Genomic DNA, 15,362 nt, shown 5'->3' on the forward strand with positions numbered 1-15,362 from the left:
GCAAATGTTGCGTTATACGAGGGGCAGAACAGCATTTCCCCAACCTTCCTTGTGTAGTAGCTGGTGACATTTTTCTTTGGATTTAAGCCAGGGCTGTCTCAGCAAACTTTTGGGTCAGATTCCTGGTTTCTCTCATCCTGTAGTTGCCTTTTCCTGTTGCTGCCAGGCTCTCAGCTGGAGCGGGGGAAGCACTCATGGACCTGCCCATGTGAAGGGCTCCAGTGCTGCCAAGCTGGTTTGGGGGAGGTCACCAGCTTGCTTCTCATGGCTTCTGCCAGGTTTCACTTGCTCCAGTGCCTGAGTTTCACACTTGAACCTGAGGAAGATCACATCTGAAGGTGTTCTGTCTTTCCTAGCTCGCTGTGGGAGGGATAACTCCCTGATGTCACTTTGTGCTTTGATCTGAGCTTATCCAGTGTCTTCACCCTTATCTCAAAACAGCAGCTTTATAAAAGCAGGTGAACCCAGCTGGTGTGAGGGCAGAAGTGGGATGGTTTGGGGCATCTCACAAACACACACTGGTTCCTCACTGTGGTAGAATTACAGCAGTGCCCCAAACAGATCCTCAGTGTGCCCTTCACTGGTGTGGTTCTGCCCAGGCTAAGGGCTGGTGTCCTGGCTGAGGTGTAGGGCAAGAAGCAGTTTTCACTCCTCCTGCTTCCAGGAAAGTGAGGATTTGGACCAGTTTTGGAGAAGCTGATCCTCGTGTGGAGAAGATTTTGGGTGTCACCATCATGTGACAATTCTCAGGAATATCCTTAAGATACCATTTATCCAGAAGATTTGCTGTGCCTGGTAACTGTAGGGATGTGTGTTTCTTCCCTGGTCTTACTAAGATCCTGGTGAGCCATCTGGAAATTTCATCCTATGATTATTCCAGGATCTGGAAGACCTTTTGTAACTACTAATCCCAGAAACAGATTTTTCCTTCATCCTGTCTGTCAACACAGCCTTTAACTTATTTTTATGGGCTTCAGCACATGTTTGAAGCATCGCTGCCTTAGGATACAATTTATTTTTTCCAGACTATCTCAGAGTTCCTTATATCTACTTATAGCACTTTCTGAAGAAAGGCTGTTTTGTGGGTATTTATTAGGATCTTCTGTGTCCTTCAAAATTTGACATATCTCTATTTGCACACCTAGAACAGGAATCAGTGTGACTTAGCATGCCATGAGCATGAGGTCCTAGGAAATTATGCTTTGAGTTGCCACCTATTTTGCTGGAAAAAAAAAAAAAAGAGTAATGTAAGTAATTACATTTAATTAGTAAGACGTGATAAATATTTAATTAAAAAATATTGATCCAATTAAAGCAAGGGGTGGGGGGGTAAAGCAAAAAGACTAATCTAAGATAATGGGATAATCTAAGATAACTGGTACCATGCTAGATTCCTGATATTTTGTCCCTTCTTATTGTGTCTTGCCCTCTGGTTCTTGTTTGCCGGCCAATATAACTTGTGGATGAAGTTTGCTGTATGTGTCTTAACTGCTCTGTGGTGGGAGTGGGACATGGCAGGCAAGAATCCCATGTACAGGAAAAGCTGTGTAATAGATTGCCATCAGTGTTGGGGGAGTTGGGGAAGGTCTCTGTTGCCTGGAACCATGGCCCTGTGTTCCTGCAAGAACATAAGGCCCCGGGCAGAGGCTCAGAGAAGCTCTCTGGAGGAGCCTGCAGGACACATTTCCCATGGCTGGAGCATGGCAGGGTGATGGAGAGGCGGGAAGAGTCTGTGTGTGTGCACAGACCTAGCAAGGGGCCCGCTGCAAGTCCCCTGGTTTGCTGTGTGTCAGGGCAGGCCCTGAGCACACAAACTCCTGTAAATCATGTAAAGCCATCCCCTGAAAGTCAGGAGCAATGCAGGGAGAGCTGCCTCCTTTTTCTCTCTTGTTAAGGAAGAATTCTCAAAAAATGTTTTTACATTTCTTGGGAACAACAGAAAAGCTTGACCTAATTGCTGTTCTAAATGTATGCCCATGGCTTCTGAAAGGCCCAGCAGGATACAAAACCACCAGTTACCAGTTCTGATTTTTGCCAGAACTTCAAAGTGTTTCCTTTTATGCAGTAATCTTAAAATAAGTCCAAGAAAACACTCACAGCATTACTTAGATATTCCAGTTGTGCCACCAATATGGAAACTTAAATTATTATATTTCCCACAGACAAATCTTCCATCGTTAGCTAAACTTGATGGTCTTCCACTTGCTTGTAGGGAAGATACAACCTCCTTTCCATGGTCTGAAAAATGGTTGTATCTGAAAGCTGAGCCAAGAGTGATGATTGATGGACTAAAAAAATAGGACCTTAACATGGTAACCAAAGTCCTATGTAGACTTTAAATGTTTTTTAATCATAGTCATATCCTTCTCTGGAAAAGAAGCTTCACATGGACCAGCCAGTACTCATTTAATATATGCTTTGTTATTTTACTGTTTGAGATTACAGTTCCCATCTTTATCACTTGTGTATCATGCCCAAATTTTCAGTAGAGATAAAAGTTTATGTACCTCCAGTGATTAAAAGCAAAATTAGTCAGGTAGGACCCAGTTCTATCCCCTAAGTCTTAGTCACTTCTTGAAAGCCTTGTAAGTTGGGGTTCCCCTGCCTTTGCCAGTGTGTGATCTGGCAATGTGTTTATTTTGTGAGGAAGGTCATTGCACAGGATTCATTCATGTGTGTCAACAAGCCATGGCTGCTCTGCTCCAGAGATTATAACTACATAATACATTATAAAATTGAGTGGGACATGGGGTTTATTGGTCAGGTTGTATTGGGACTTTCTTGATGAGTGCAGTTATGTGGGCAGAGTCTGAGGTATTTATTTTGTGTGCTGGAGTGGCCTCACAGTAGCACTTGACCTTGCAGTCAAGTCAATGTAGGTTTGTCACTCAGCCGCTGAGCCCAGGAGAGCCCCAGCAGATTCACCAGGTTCTGGTCGGGAACAAGTCCTGGAATGCCAAACAACAGCCACCAGGGCCTGCAGAGTCCCATCATACCCAAAGTGCTTTCAATGACCACAGGATGTATGGTCAGAAATTAAGAGTTTGTTCAAAAACCATGTAGATGTAGAGAAATCCTCCTGCTTAAGCAAATATCCTGGCGAGTTTCTCCTGGAAAATAATTTCATGTGTAAAGCTGTATCTTTTCCAGGGTATGAGGGGTGGGATTTGAGAGAGAGAAGTGTCTAATTCTCCAAACTTAGAAAGCATGTGGGCCTCAAACTCTTTTCCCAGTTGGAAAATTTGCTGTTAAGAAAAGGAAATAGGTTTTTATAAGCAATATTTAATTCAAGCATTTGGCTAATTCTCCTGCTGCAAAGCTTTTAGGTCACATTCTGATTCATTGATGTGGATCTAGATTTAAAGGGATTAGGAGAGGAAGTGGACTCTGAAGTTAGGAAAACTTTGGTTTCTTGTTCACTTTTTCCTACTCATCAAATGTATATTTGACCTATGTTTCTATTTTAAGTGTTGTGGGGAAACTTACTCCTACGTGTCTGCCTTTGCTCTTTTTCTGCCCATTGTCATAAGCTCTGCCATGGGTGTGTTCCATTTTACTGTTGCAGAAAGGGATCCTGATCATTCTGGACATGGCATTGTTGTACAAATGCTAGGAATTTCTACATTTATTCCATTAGGTTAGAGAATGGAAAATGGGTGGTTTATTATTCTTATTACTCATTAAAGTTATGCGTTAAAGCAGTGCCCTGTTTCACAATGTGATGTTCTGCAGTAGCTCAGGGCCTGAGGGAAGCCATGGCCAGAACCTTCCTTTTATTGCTGTGTGTGTTACGTATTCACAGAAGTGTGTGTTGTGTTCAGCATTCCTACAGGGATCACCTTGGGGATCCGTCTGAAAACTTTTCATCTGGCATTGAGGTCAGTCTCCCTCTGTCTGTCCTTGCCATTTCTCTGTTGTATATGTGACTCTCAGACCCAGCTGTCCACAATCCTGATCTCTCCCAGTTTCCAAAAACTTCCTATTTCCCATTGTGAGTACTCTAATTCCTAGGTCTCAGAGACCTGACAGCCATCAATCCAATGTCATTTACAGTATCCTGTAACACCATGAATGATGGTTGTGAGTGCTTTTTGCTTGCTGTGTTCATAAAGCAGCTACAAAGACACTGTTGGAGGGGCCAGGGTGCATCCCACCCTGGCTCTGGTACTGTGGAGTTGTGATGGTTTTACCGCTTTCATGAATGCAGCAAACAGCATTGCCAAACCCAGTGGTTTATCTGGGGCCATCCATGTGCTCTGGAAAAAAACAGCTCATCCTGGGAGAAAAGAATAATGGGGGGTTTCCCTCAGTTTCCAGTAATTACTTGGAGAGTAATTATGTTGCTCAAAAGAAAGAGCTGCTGCTTGTCTTGTGAGAAAAAGGAGATAAGAACCAGGGGGTTAAATGTAACAACTCTTTGCGATACCAGCCCTGCCAGTGCTCCTGAAAGAGGAGAGCACAGTGGTGATGAGCCAAATTCACCTTGGGGCCAGTAATTAGTCAGGTGGGAGCTTCCCACTAGATTGAGGGTGTCCTGGGAGGTCTCCTGGAACAGGGAAAAAAGAAGGGGTTTGGCAAAGCAGAGGACCTTATCATTTTTCTCCCAGTTTTCACCATGTGTCATCATACTTTGCTCTGTAAAGCACTGTGATATAGTTTGTATACATTATGTAAAATAAGTTGTATTCTATTATATTGAAGAAATACAAATATAAAATAAAGACAAAGGATGGAGTAAAGTAGCTGTGTGGTAACTGGACCCCCAGTCCCCAGTTGCGCTGGTTGTCCCATTCCCCAAGACTGTGGTTGCAGGTCACTGCCATCCCTGGAATTATTTAGGTGTTTTCCACATGACGATGCAATGTTAAACACAGACTGTCCTGGATGAAAAGGGGAGCACAGATAGAATTCTGTGGCACATCGCTCTCCAGGAGAGCCTGTCTCCACCATCCCCTGCTCTGCTGCTGTTTGTGGCATTGTGCAGCTCTTCTGTCTCAGGTTTTAAGAAACAATTTTTAACTGTGCTTCACTTTTTTGAAGTTGGGAAAGCTCTAATTCATCTCCAGGCACAACTGACACGTGGACCCTCTGGGAATAGTGCCTGTTGGTAACGGGACAGCATGTGGCAATTTGTAATCTAGGGAAAGCAAAACCCCGACTCTCCGGAGTTTGTGGGGGAGAGGCTGGGAGGGAGGTGAGGATGGCTCCAAGCACTTCAGATGGGCAACTTGCTATTGCGGAAATTGGAATCTGCCAAAAAATGCCAAGGGGAACCTTTAATGGGAAAAATGTGTTTGTGAGCTGCCCAGCAGCAGGACGAGATCCCGCTCCTGCATTTGACCCTCGAGGCAGGAGCTGTGGGTCACGGAGCCTCCCAGGGAGGAAGAGCCGGAAATCCCAGCGGCTCCCGAGCCCGGCGGCTGCGGCGGAGGAGTCGGACCTCGGGCTCTGCAAGGGCTGCCAAGGAGGTCAGCGCAGGGGGCTCCCGGCACAAATCCTTCTGCTCTGTGGGAATTTCCCTCTCGAGCGACTGCTGCACTTTTTAACCCGAAGATTAATGGAAGGGGGCCGTGGAAAGGGCCGGAGTGCCTGAATTAGTTCATTAGTCTCCAAGCAAGCACGCAGCCGGTGAGTCACCGGCACCGCTTCCTGCGCGCTGATGCTCTGCCTGGAGCTCTCCCAGCGATCCGGCCCAGCCCTGCGAAGGCTGGGAACTCGCGGGACCACATCACCGCATGCTGCGACTGCGGGCTGTTAATGCTATAAAATAAAAACTAATCTAGATTAATTACACTGCACATGTTATTCATCTGTAATCCTGCTCCTTGGCCTCTTTCCGTCCCAGCATAGCTCCCCATTGTTTTCTGCTCCTCTCTTTAGGTGTCCTTGGCTTCCTTTGGGTTTCTCCATTTTTTCCAAGGGCTGGGATGACAAAGGTGCCTGGTTGGCGGCAGTACCTGACCTGCCTGTTCACCTGGGGCAGACCCATGTCTGTGTACGTGGAGGCATAAGCAGCCAGTCAGAGCTGTCATCCAGCTTTGATGGGTCCCCAGCAGTGCCCTGTGATGGCAGTGAGGTGCTGCAGCACAGTGGGGTGGGTGGCTGGAAGTGCTCATGGTCACAGGATCATACAATATCATGACTTGGAAGGGACTCACTGAGTCCAGCTCCTGGCCCTGCACAGGACAACCTCATGACACCAGAAGTGATGGTCCTGGTAGGGGATGCACACAGAATGTGTCTGTTCCCATGATGTTACAAAGGTTTGTTGCTAAATCCACAGAAATGGGTTGAAAACTAACTCCAGTCATGCAGGGTACCAGCCTGTAGCTGTGACCAGTTCTTACTCTGAAATAGAGCATTGTGTCAAACCAGCTGTCTTCCTCACATGGAAGTGGTGGTGCTTATGTGCAAACTTGTGTGCAGTCCTGGCTGCAGTGCTCTGAGGTGAGACAGCCCCTCACTGCACTGCAAGGACCTGGAGGGAGAGCCAGAGAGCAGGGCTGAAAACCAGATTTTTCATTCCTAGGACACATCTCTCACCTGCACTGCTGATCTGTGGCTGGGATAGAGAAGCCCAACCACAGGTTCCGGCCTGGAGGGCTGAGGGCATCCAGGTGCCCCCTCCAGCTCATCCTCCATCACAGGGATCCTGGCACAGGTTTGTTTAGCAGCAGGTCCTGGGGTTGAGCTCAGAGGGACCTGCAGCCATCGTGACTGAGTGTCACGGCCTGTGCAGCCGCAGGAGGCTGGTGTGTCCCACTGCTCTGCCTGGAGACTCTCCAGCTCTGGTGAATCTGTTGCTGCCATAAGTGGTGGGAAATGAAAAGGTGTCAGCTCAACAGGGCAGCCTGTAGGGTAAGGTCTGGAGTCTGTGGCAGCACTCCCAGTGACTTGAGCAGGAGAAGCACCAGAACCTTGATCCCCTGAGACGATAAAGATCTAAGACTTGCTAAATCTGGACAAAATAAGCTGTACTTTTGTTTTGCTGTGAGTTTTTCATGCAAGAGACTTTGAAATGATCTTAATACCTCACAGAGGATTGTTGCACTTTCATGTGATGCCAGTGGGATCAGTGGATGCTCCAGTGAGGTCCCAGGGTGCAGTGTCTGGAGGTCTCCAGCCCCCTCAGCAGCAGTGGTGGATTAGGGGCATAATTCAGGTATTTTCCAAAATGTTCTGAATGATTTTTTGCTGCAGTCACTTCCAGCAGGTGTTTTTAAATGTGGTGACCATTTGTTTTTTCTCCAGCCTTTGTTTTTCTTCCCTGTTCACCTGTTTGAACACTGTTGCCACAGGAAAAAGGATTCAGAGGGTTCAACCACAGGCTGGAATTTTGTTCTTTTTATTCTTCACCTTTTTTTTTTTTTTTTTTTTTATGACTGCACTTTTAAATGGCATGTTTATAAGTGTGGACCTCATTTTCAAAACAAAGTATTTTGAAACTAATTTTGCAAACAGCTGTTGCAAAGCATAGCCCAGACCGGAGACCTTTCGCATCTGGATCTCTGACTCTGTCCTTGCAAAAGCGGTGTCAGCATGGAGGGTTCTGGGGTAGGTACAAGAGGGACTCATGACCCCCACAGGGCAGTAAAACAGCTTTTTTGAACTCTTGGTCTGTCCTGGTGTCCCCTCAAGCTCTTCTACCAGCTCAGACATCCTCAGCACCACTCTTCCTCAAGAAAACAGGCCATTTCTGAGGCAGTTTAGGTACAGTAACTTGGGGAATCCGCATGGTGGTGAAACGGCCCCTGCCCACCACTGAACCCCTTCCTCCTGCACCTGCTCCCCACGATCACCAGCCTTGGGATGTTGTGGTATTTACCAGCAAAACCAACCCATCTGTGGGTATGTTCTCAGTGGCACTTTGTGCATCTGCTTTAGATTGCTTTAAATTACAGCAAGGGGCCAGCTATGTTTAAATGGACTCAGAGGTGAGACCAAAGGAATGAGGCTTAAAATTCAAAGCAATCCGACCTGCCCTGCCATGGCGTAATGGTCTGAGTAAGGTGCTGGCACAGAGCCATCTCCCTGACTCCTGGGAGAGATGCTTTAAAAGCTCCTCACATGGGCAGTTCAAATGATGTACACATGGGGAAAAAGAAAATAGTGTTTAATTGAAACTCTGTACATGTATATATGTTTTTAGGATAAACAAAACAGATTGGACAAATATTTACTTCTGCCCCCACTGCTACAAAGCAAACTTTCCCACAGCTTTTGACAGATATAATCTGTTTTTTAGCCATGATGGTGAATTTGTAATGACAAGGTTTCATTCTGAATGTTTCAGGATTTCCTGATTGGTTCTCATGCAATTATTTTGATTAACAATGAGGTTTTCAGACCGACTTGAAAGGGTCTCGGAGCCTTAGGAATAACCTGGCTCTCGGTTATTCTTCTCACTGGGATTATTTTCTGCAGCTTTCTAGCACTGGAATCAAATTCTTTGGAAATCAAAGAAAACTATGCCTTAAAAATATTTCATATCTCCATCCCCCTCTGAGAAGGGTTTCTTTAAGTTTAGAAAAATGCTTGTACCATGTCAAAAAAATAAAAGCATAGAATTGGAATAAGAATGAAATCCCAATGTAATTTTTTAATGAAAATATGTATTTTTAATAAAAAGATGAATGCTTTAGGTGGTCATTTCTGTGAGAAGGCGACATCTGAAAACAGAAACTGAGAAGTATTTAGGGCATTTCTGATTAAAAAAGAAATGAGGTCTAATACTAGAAACCTCTGGATGTTTCTCTTTCATTTATAAACATAGGAGGGAGCTTAAGGAATCAGGAAACCTCCATTACTGCTGTTTACTCAGCTTTCATTGTTCTGTTCTTATGACTTAAATTTTTTACCCTTTTTTTGAGATGATGTAGAAATCTCGGACTGGCTTCAGAGTGTGCATGCCAGCAGATCCCCTCCTTAACTGCCTGCCTCTATACTGCAGGTGATGGCGTCTTTCTGCAGATGGGAACAGTCCTCAGGAGTTCCAGTTGCCAGCAGAAAAAGCCATCAGTGGCAAGTATTCTTAATTAAAAGCCATGTATAATGTGCTTGGACCCAGTGCATCCTAGGCAGGATCCAAATCAGTGGGGACTGCACCTCCTCCTTCAGCTGACCCCACAGCTGTCCACAACGCACTGGGCTCCTGCTCCCGGGCAGGTGAGAAATGAGACCTGGCTCCTGCTCACAAGAGGTGCACGTGGATTAACTCACCCTCTCTATTTTCCCATGGGAAATCGCCAGCATTTGGTGCAGCTGCTCACCTGACACCGGGAGGGGCTGCAGCCGGAGTGCTGAAGCTGCCTTGCCCCAGGGGGAGGGCAGGGTCGCCAGCAGGGCTCCACCGTGGCACTGCCACCCCTCACTGAACTGTCCGGGAAGAGGGAAGGTTGATGTCAACCAGGCGAGCCTAAACATCTGCAGTGTAAACAGTGTAAACATCTGCACTGTGAGATGTCTGCTGAAACAGGTCTTGCATTCACCATGTCCTAGATTAATTTGTCACCTTATAATAATTTAAATAGAATAGTGGATTTAAGTGTCATAGTGGCAGAACTCAGTGAGGATTGAGAGGGATGGTTTTGATACAAGCTGAGAAGCCTGTAAATGAAAAAAAAACAGTTTTTGCCTTCTGTGAAAGTGAAGCCTTCTGACTTCAAGCAGTTAACCAACCAAACTGCCCAAGTTAAGCACACACACGAGCTAAAGGTAAGTACGTGTAGCAGTGTATTTTCTTTCACACCACCAAAAGTGGAAACATAAGCCATGTGTCTGATGTCATCTCCATACAGATGGGTTTGAAATGCTGGCTCCATCTGAAACATCATTGCTTTTACAGTGAACTTTTTAAAACTCTATTATTGCTGCTAATATTATGTGTATGTATTTTAGAAGTAATTTCCCCGGACTCCAGTAAAACATTCTAACAGAGTTTTGTTCTCTAAACAATTTTAACCCATGTTTTGCCTTTTGGGAAGTACTTTTGGCCCTCAGGCAACACAGAAAAAAGAATGCTGGCTAAGTAACACCAGATGCAGGAGAGACTGCTGGCCACTAGAGAGCTCACAGATGAGAAGGCCTTACAGGTTTAAACACAAATATGTTTTGTAATGAAAGTAGAAACCCTCTTTTACTTTAGGGCACAGGGACCAGCCATGAAACACAGAAAGGTTTTTTGCTTGGGTTACAGCAAAAGGCATCATTATCCATAATTACATTTTTCATACCTGAAATCAAAAGCTCCAAAGCTGTCCTCCCTCCAGAGCAAGGTGCGGAAAATTATCTTAAACTTTGGATTTTGCTGATCTTAGGGATGAATGAAAAGCTGCTGCAGCCCCTTGATAAAGGTGTCTGCACAGGGATTATGTGTCAGGCACCATCTCATGCTCCATCAGTGCTGCAGCCTCAGAGATGCCACATGTCACCTGGAATTAGAGCACTGCACTCACAGCCTCTTGCTCTGCAGATAAAGGGCAACAGGGCTCCTCTCCCCTCCCTCTCCCTCACTCAGGCTCCTATTACTGGGGACAAAAGTCACCTTTTGCATAACTCACAGTGCCTGGGAGCTGAAAGGGTCTGGCTGTGGTGTGTGCCGATGGACCTTTGGGAATTGCCTTTGGGATAGGAGGAGACTCTGCCAGGTGCACCCCCTCTGAAGGGACTGGCTGAGGGTCATGGTATTTATATTGGGCTGAAATGCACTGGATTGATTTAAGGGTCCCAGCCAAGCCTGTGCCTGGGCAGGTCACAAGCGAAGCCACAGGGTGCAGGGTGGGATGTGCTGGCATTGGAACTGTGGGTTACAGGAGCCTTGTGTTGGTTGTTTTCTAGGAGCACTTTGTTGCCAGTGACAAGAACCCTTGTGGGTTCCTGCGGATGTGTGGGCTGGTGCACTGGGAAGGACACAGAGGTTGAGCAGGGGTGGGCAGCAGCTGGGCTCAGCATGGCGAGTGCCAGTGCACCCACAGGGCACTGCAACACCCTGGGTAGGAAACTCCAACACAGTTTGGACCTGCTGCCTTCCTGCTGGCCCTGTGAAATGCTCCTGTCCCTGCCACGTGTGGCCTTTCTGCCTGGCACATCCTCCTTTGGACAAGGATGGTAAATTCACACCTGTCCCTTTTCCTGTGACTGCCACCACAGCTGGGCAAGAGGACAGCCTGTGTGTGGCAGTGAGAGTGGGCTTTTGTACTGAGCCATGATTTTATGCCTAGCAAGTGGTGTTTGAAGAAGCCTTGCATGGGGCCAGATTTAGCTTAGTTTCTGGAGGGGCAGGAGCCTAAAACTCCCCATGTGCCAGATCTGAACAGGCTGCAGAGTACAGTGTGGTGGCTGAGGGTGAGAGTGAGCCCACAGCCAGAGATGTGGGACAGGACTCAGAGCCTTGAAACCCAGAGAATGTTTCCATTGCTCAATAGTCACACAGCAGAGGAGTGCAAGAGGAACATGGAGGTCAGGGTTGACATCATCACGTAACCATTTTAAACATCTTCCTGGAAAAAGCAGCAGCTGGAGTTCCTGATGGCTGCTTCTACTCTGTCCTATACATTCTGCTAGTGCCACATACAGGGCCTAGGGCTGGTGTGCAGAGAACTGGGAACCCAGTTGGCTGTCAGGGAAAAGCAGAGACAACTTCTTACCCATGCTCTTGCACAGGCATCTTGAGTGGGACCACAAAACCCCATCATCAGGAACCCCTCTATGATCAAAGCAAGGAGGGACATGGGTACCCAGGGATGGCTGGGGTTTCCTGGCAGCAGGAATAGGGCTGGGATTTTTTTGAGGTCCCTTCCCAGTGTGGCCTTTCAGATCTGGGTATCTCCTCTGCCAGAAGCAATTTCCACCTCCTTCAATTTCCCAGGGGCTTGGTGAGATGGAAAAAAGTGCTGTCAAAGGTTTTCCCCTTCCTTTCCAAAGTATTAGCCCCTAGGGTCCCCAGCAGGGATTTGGCAGCCACAGGAATGTGTGGGAATGCAGGAGACTTCAGGACAGGGCTTAGGGGTGTACGTTATTAAGAGGAATATCTCATCGAGGACTTATTTGTATCACACTCACCCCCAAGTCTCAGAGCAAAACTGCCCATGCCGACCCCCCCCCCATATCCTGGTTTCTCTCAGGTGCGTGTCCTCGTTCTCAGCAGGCCAGAACAAGGGTGTGCTCAGAGTCCCTGGCAAGGGATGAGCGCAGCGCCGCAGTATTGCTGATATTGTGCCTTTCAGGGCGTGAAGGAGTTAAACTTTTCAGATGGAAAGCGAGCTGAAGATCAGACCAGCAGCCTGGTGACCTCCCGCTGCTGGGACAGCAGCAGCTCCCAGCCAAGGCCGGCAGTTCCATCCATCCATCGGCGCGGTGGGGCCGCGGGGAGCAGCGGACGGTAGGTGCGAGGGGCGGCGTGGCTGGGCACCATGTGGGACCTGCCCTCGGCTCCGGAGGGACGCCGGCATGGGGCCGGAGGGCGGTGGCACGGAGTGAGGGTCTGTGGGATGGAGGGAGTGCCCTGTTCTGCTTTCAGAAAAGGAGTTGCTCAAAGTGATCTTGTCCCGACAGTGCATGGGGAACTGTGATTTCTTGCCTTTTGGGACACCCGGTCAGCAGATACCGAAAGTTTGGGAAAAACATAGTTTTGTAGTTGAACTCCTTGTGTGCAGCAAGGGAGGACGCTGTGGTTTTATTTCTCCCTGATGAGGAAGGAATGACATCTGCATTATTTAATCCTGTCCTCTGATGATGGTCAGAGATTTACCAATAAATGCAAAAAGCAGCCAATTTACGGTTTCTAAACAATGAAAGATTTTGATATAAGTGGAAATTGGGGTTTTTTCCACTTGAACTGAAAACATTGTGGTCTGATTCTAAGTAGTATCAGGCATAGCCTGTTGTGCTAAGTTGTCTCCCTGGCTCTTCAGTTTATTGAGCCATAGCAGACTCTCTGGTTCAAAGACAAAGTGTCAGTAATCTGAAAGTTTATTTTGTAGTAATAAAGTGGTATTGTTTTACCTAAGGACTTGCATAAACAGTTCCCATATAATTTACATTGTAATGTAATCATTTTGCATAATAGAATTCTCTTGTTCAGAAAGCATGGCTAAATCAAAAGTCAAGATAATTTCTTGTGAAGAAACAAAGCTTACTTAACACAGCTAAAAGAAAAATGGGTAGAACCACAATCCTATAAAACTAAAACCAAAGTAGTATTCTGTTCCCTTCATTGCAAGAATATCCTCACCCCTTTTGGCATTTATGTTTTTCCTTAGAAAGAAATCAGAAGGCACATTTCCCTAAAATTTGAGACTTTTTTAAACTGAAATGCTCTTCAGATGGTGTTTGAAGGAGGTTGCCAGGCTGCTGAGCGGTAATTTCTGCCCAGGCGAATGGAAGTGCAGTCACCATGTTTCAGTCAGAAAAGCTCAAATTGCTCTTTACTGGCCCCCCAGTCGCTAGAACTCAATTCCCCCAAGGTACTTTCTAGCCAGAGATGAGGCTCTTGATTACAGAAATGCTGGTCTCCTGGTAATTGCATTTGATTTATTCTTCCATATCACGGAGAACAAGTCAGTGTTATTCTTTGGAAGTATGAACTCTTCCAAATGCTAACGTGTGGGGAGAAAGAAAACAGCAATTTTTATTATCTTCTTAACAACAGCCCACAGGAATGTGCTTTGCAGTGAGTGCAGCTTATGAGTTCCCCTGTCTCAGCTCTGGCCTTTCCTGAGGGCTGCTGGCACAGCCAGGAACCCCTCTGCTGACTGACCAAAAATCCATCAGGGGAAGCAATAATCCAAGAGGGGGGAACAAGGCCATGGGATACATTAAGAAAGGAGCTCTGAAAAGTCATTAGTAGAAATGCAGTGGGGAGCCCCACTCCTGAGGGTACCCCAGAGACATCCTGTGGCTGCTCACTGAGACCCATGGGAGATCTGGAGGATCTCTTGGGGCCAGGCAGCACCTGATGCAGGTGACACCACATGGTTCCCTGGTGATTTGTCTCTTAGGACTGCTGGGAAGGGATGCTGCATGCTATGGCTTTCAGCATCATTGGCAGGGGGCGGGGGGGCACAGCATAGAGAAGTCTGCTGTATCCTGTTTTTGTAAAGGGCTTTTCCTCTTAGTAGTTGTAGTGAAAACAAACATGTGGGAGAACAATGGGACTTTTTTTCTGTTTTCCTCTAGGTTTTTAAATACAACAAAAAGCCTATTAGAATTAAATAAAGTGCATTAACAAAAAAGGGATTCCTATATGTTAATGAGGAAAATAAGTGTAACTATGTGATCATACAATCACAAGCACAAAGGTCATTTGCCTTCTTGATCTCAGCCTGTGTTTTTTGCAGTTGAAAGCCTATTCATTAAATACCTGTGAAAACAGGGCCCTAGTAAAGAACAATGCCCGTGCCAGAAATCTGTTATGTGTAGGAGGGTCAGCTTCACACCCCAGAGAAACACCCTTGCATGCTGCTGGGCACTCCGCAGGCTTTGGAGCTGGCAACTCAGCAGGGACCAAAGAATAGTCTGCAGAAAGGATTTCCTTTCTTCAGATAAACCCAGAGATATTTGCTGTGTGTATTTGCTGTGTGTAAAATATTTTTCAATGAGCAAACAAGGATAATTCTAGCTGCTATAAAAATGGAAGTAATATTAAGTTGTTAATGCTTTCTAGGAGTAAAGCTTGGAATCACTGTTCGTAAGATGAATTGCTCCCAAGAAAACAGGAACTAGTATGAAGTACAGTATGTAAGATGGGACAACCAGCTTCAACTCTTCCTATTTAAATTACATGTGTTTTAGAGAAAAATCTGACATTGATTCTTCCTTCCATTTGAGAGGTGGAAGATCTACTGTAAGAGATAGTTAAGGGTACAGTTAGTTGCTCACAAGGTCAATTTACTCCTGTTTGAACATATATTTCCCTAGTGTGTGGCTGCTTAGCTGCAGCTTTCTACCATGAGTCACTTTTCCCCTGGGAAGTGGAAACCCCTCACCTCTGACATTGCTCTCTCCATGCAGCTCGAAACCACATCTGGCTTTGACTTTCTCAGCAGCAGATCAGGATCCCGAGGCCCTTTGCTAAAAGGTGAGTTTCCCGTGTCGTCATCCTCCTCACTGCTCTCCTTTCTCTTTTTGTCTTTTCTGAGTGGCAAATATACAGGGATGCAGTTTTCAAGTGTGTTTATATGGAATGAGATTATTCGTGCTACTGACAAAGTCCAATACTCTTCTGACAGAGTAACTTGCACTTGACTTTTAAAAGATACAATATCCTGGGCTCTCCAGGTATCACAGACTTAATTTCACTTTATCACCAGTTTAATAAACTGGTGTCACTAGTTTATTAAAGAAGGTCTGTTTGTCATTGTTGC

General features: G+C 46.1%; 1 protein-coding gene across 1 annotated transcript in view; it reads left to right on the top strand.

Moving 5' to 3' along the window:
- The first annotated feature begins 15,009 nt into the window (after positions 1 to 15,009).
- Positions 15,010 to 15,362, top strand: part of FLNB (filamin B) — an 86,597-nt gene continuing 86,244 nt past the window's right edge. Inside the window, exon 1 of the mRNA XM_088061890.1 lies at positions 15,010 to 15,076. The gene's annotated coding sequence lies outside the window, so the exon portion shown is untranslated. The remainder of the gene's footprint in view (positions 15,077 to 15,362) is intronic.

Source organism: Pseudopodoces humilis, chromosome 13 (genome assembly GCF_049639895.1).
Source record: "Pseudopodoces humilis isolate 2021_Gansu_Grassland_sample_001 chromosome 13, ASM4963989v1, whole genome shotgun sequence".
NCBI classification, from domain to species: domain Eukaryota; kingdom Metazoa; phylum Chordata; class Aves; order Passeriformes; family Paridae; genus Pseudopodoces; species Pseudopodoces humilis.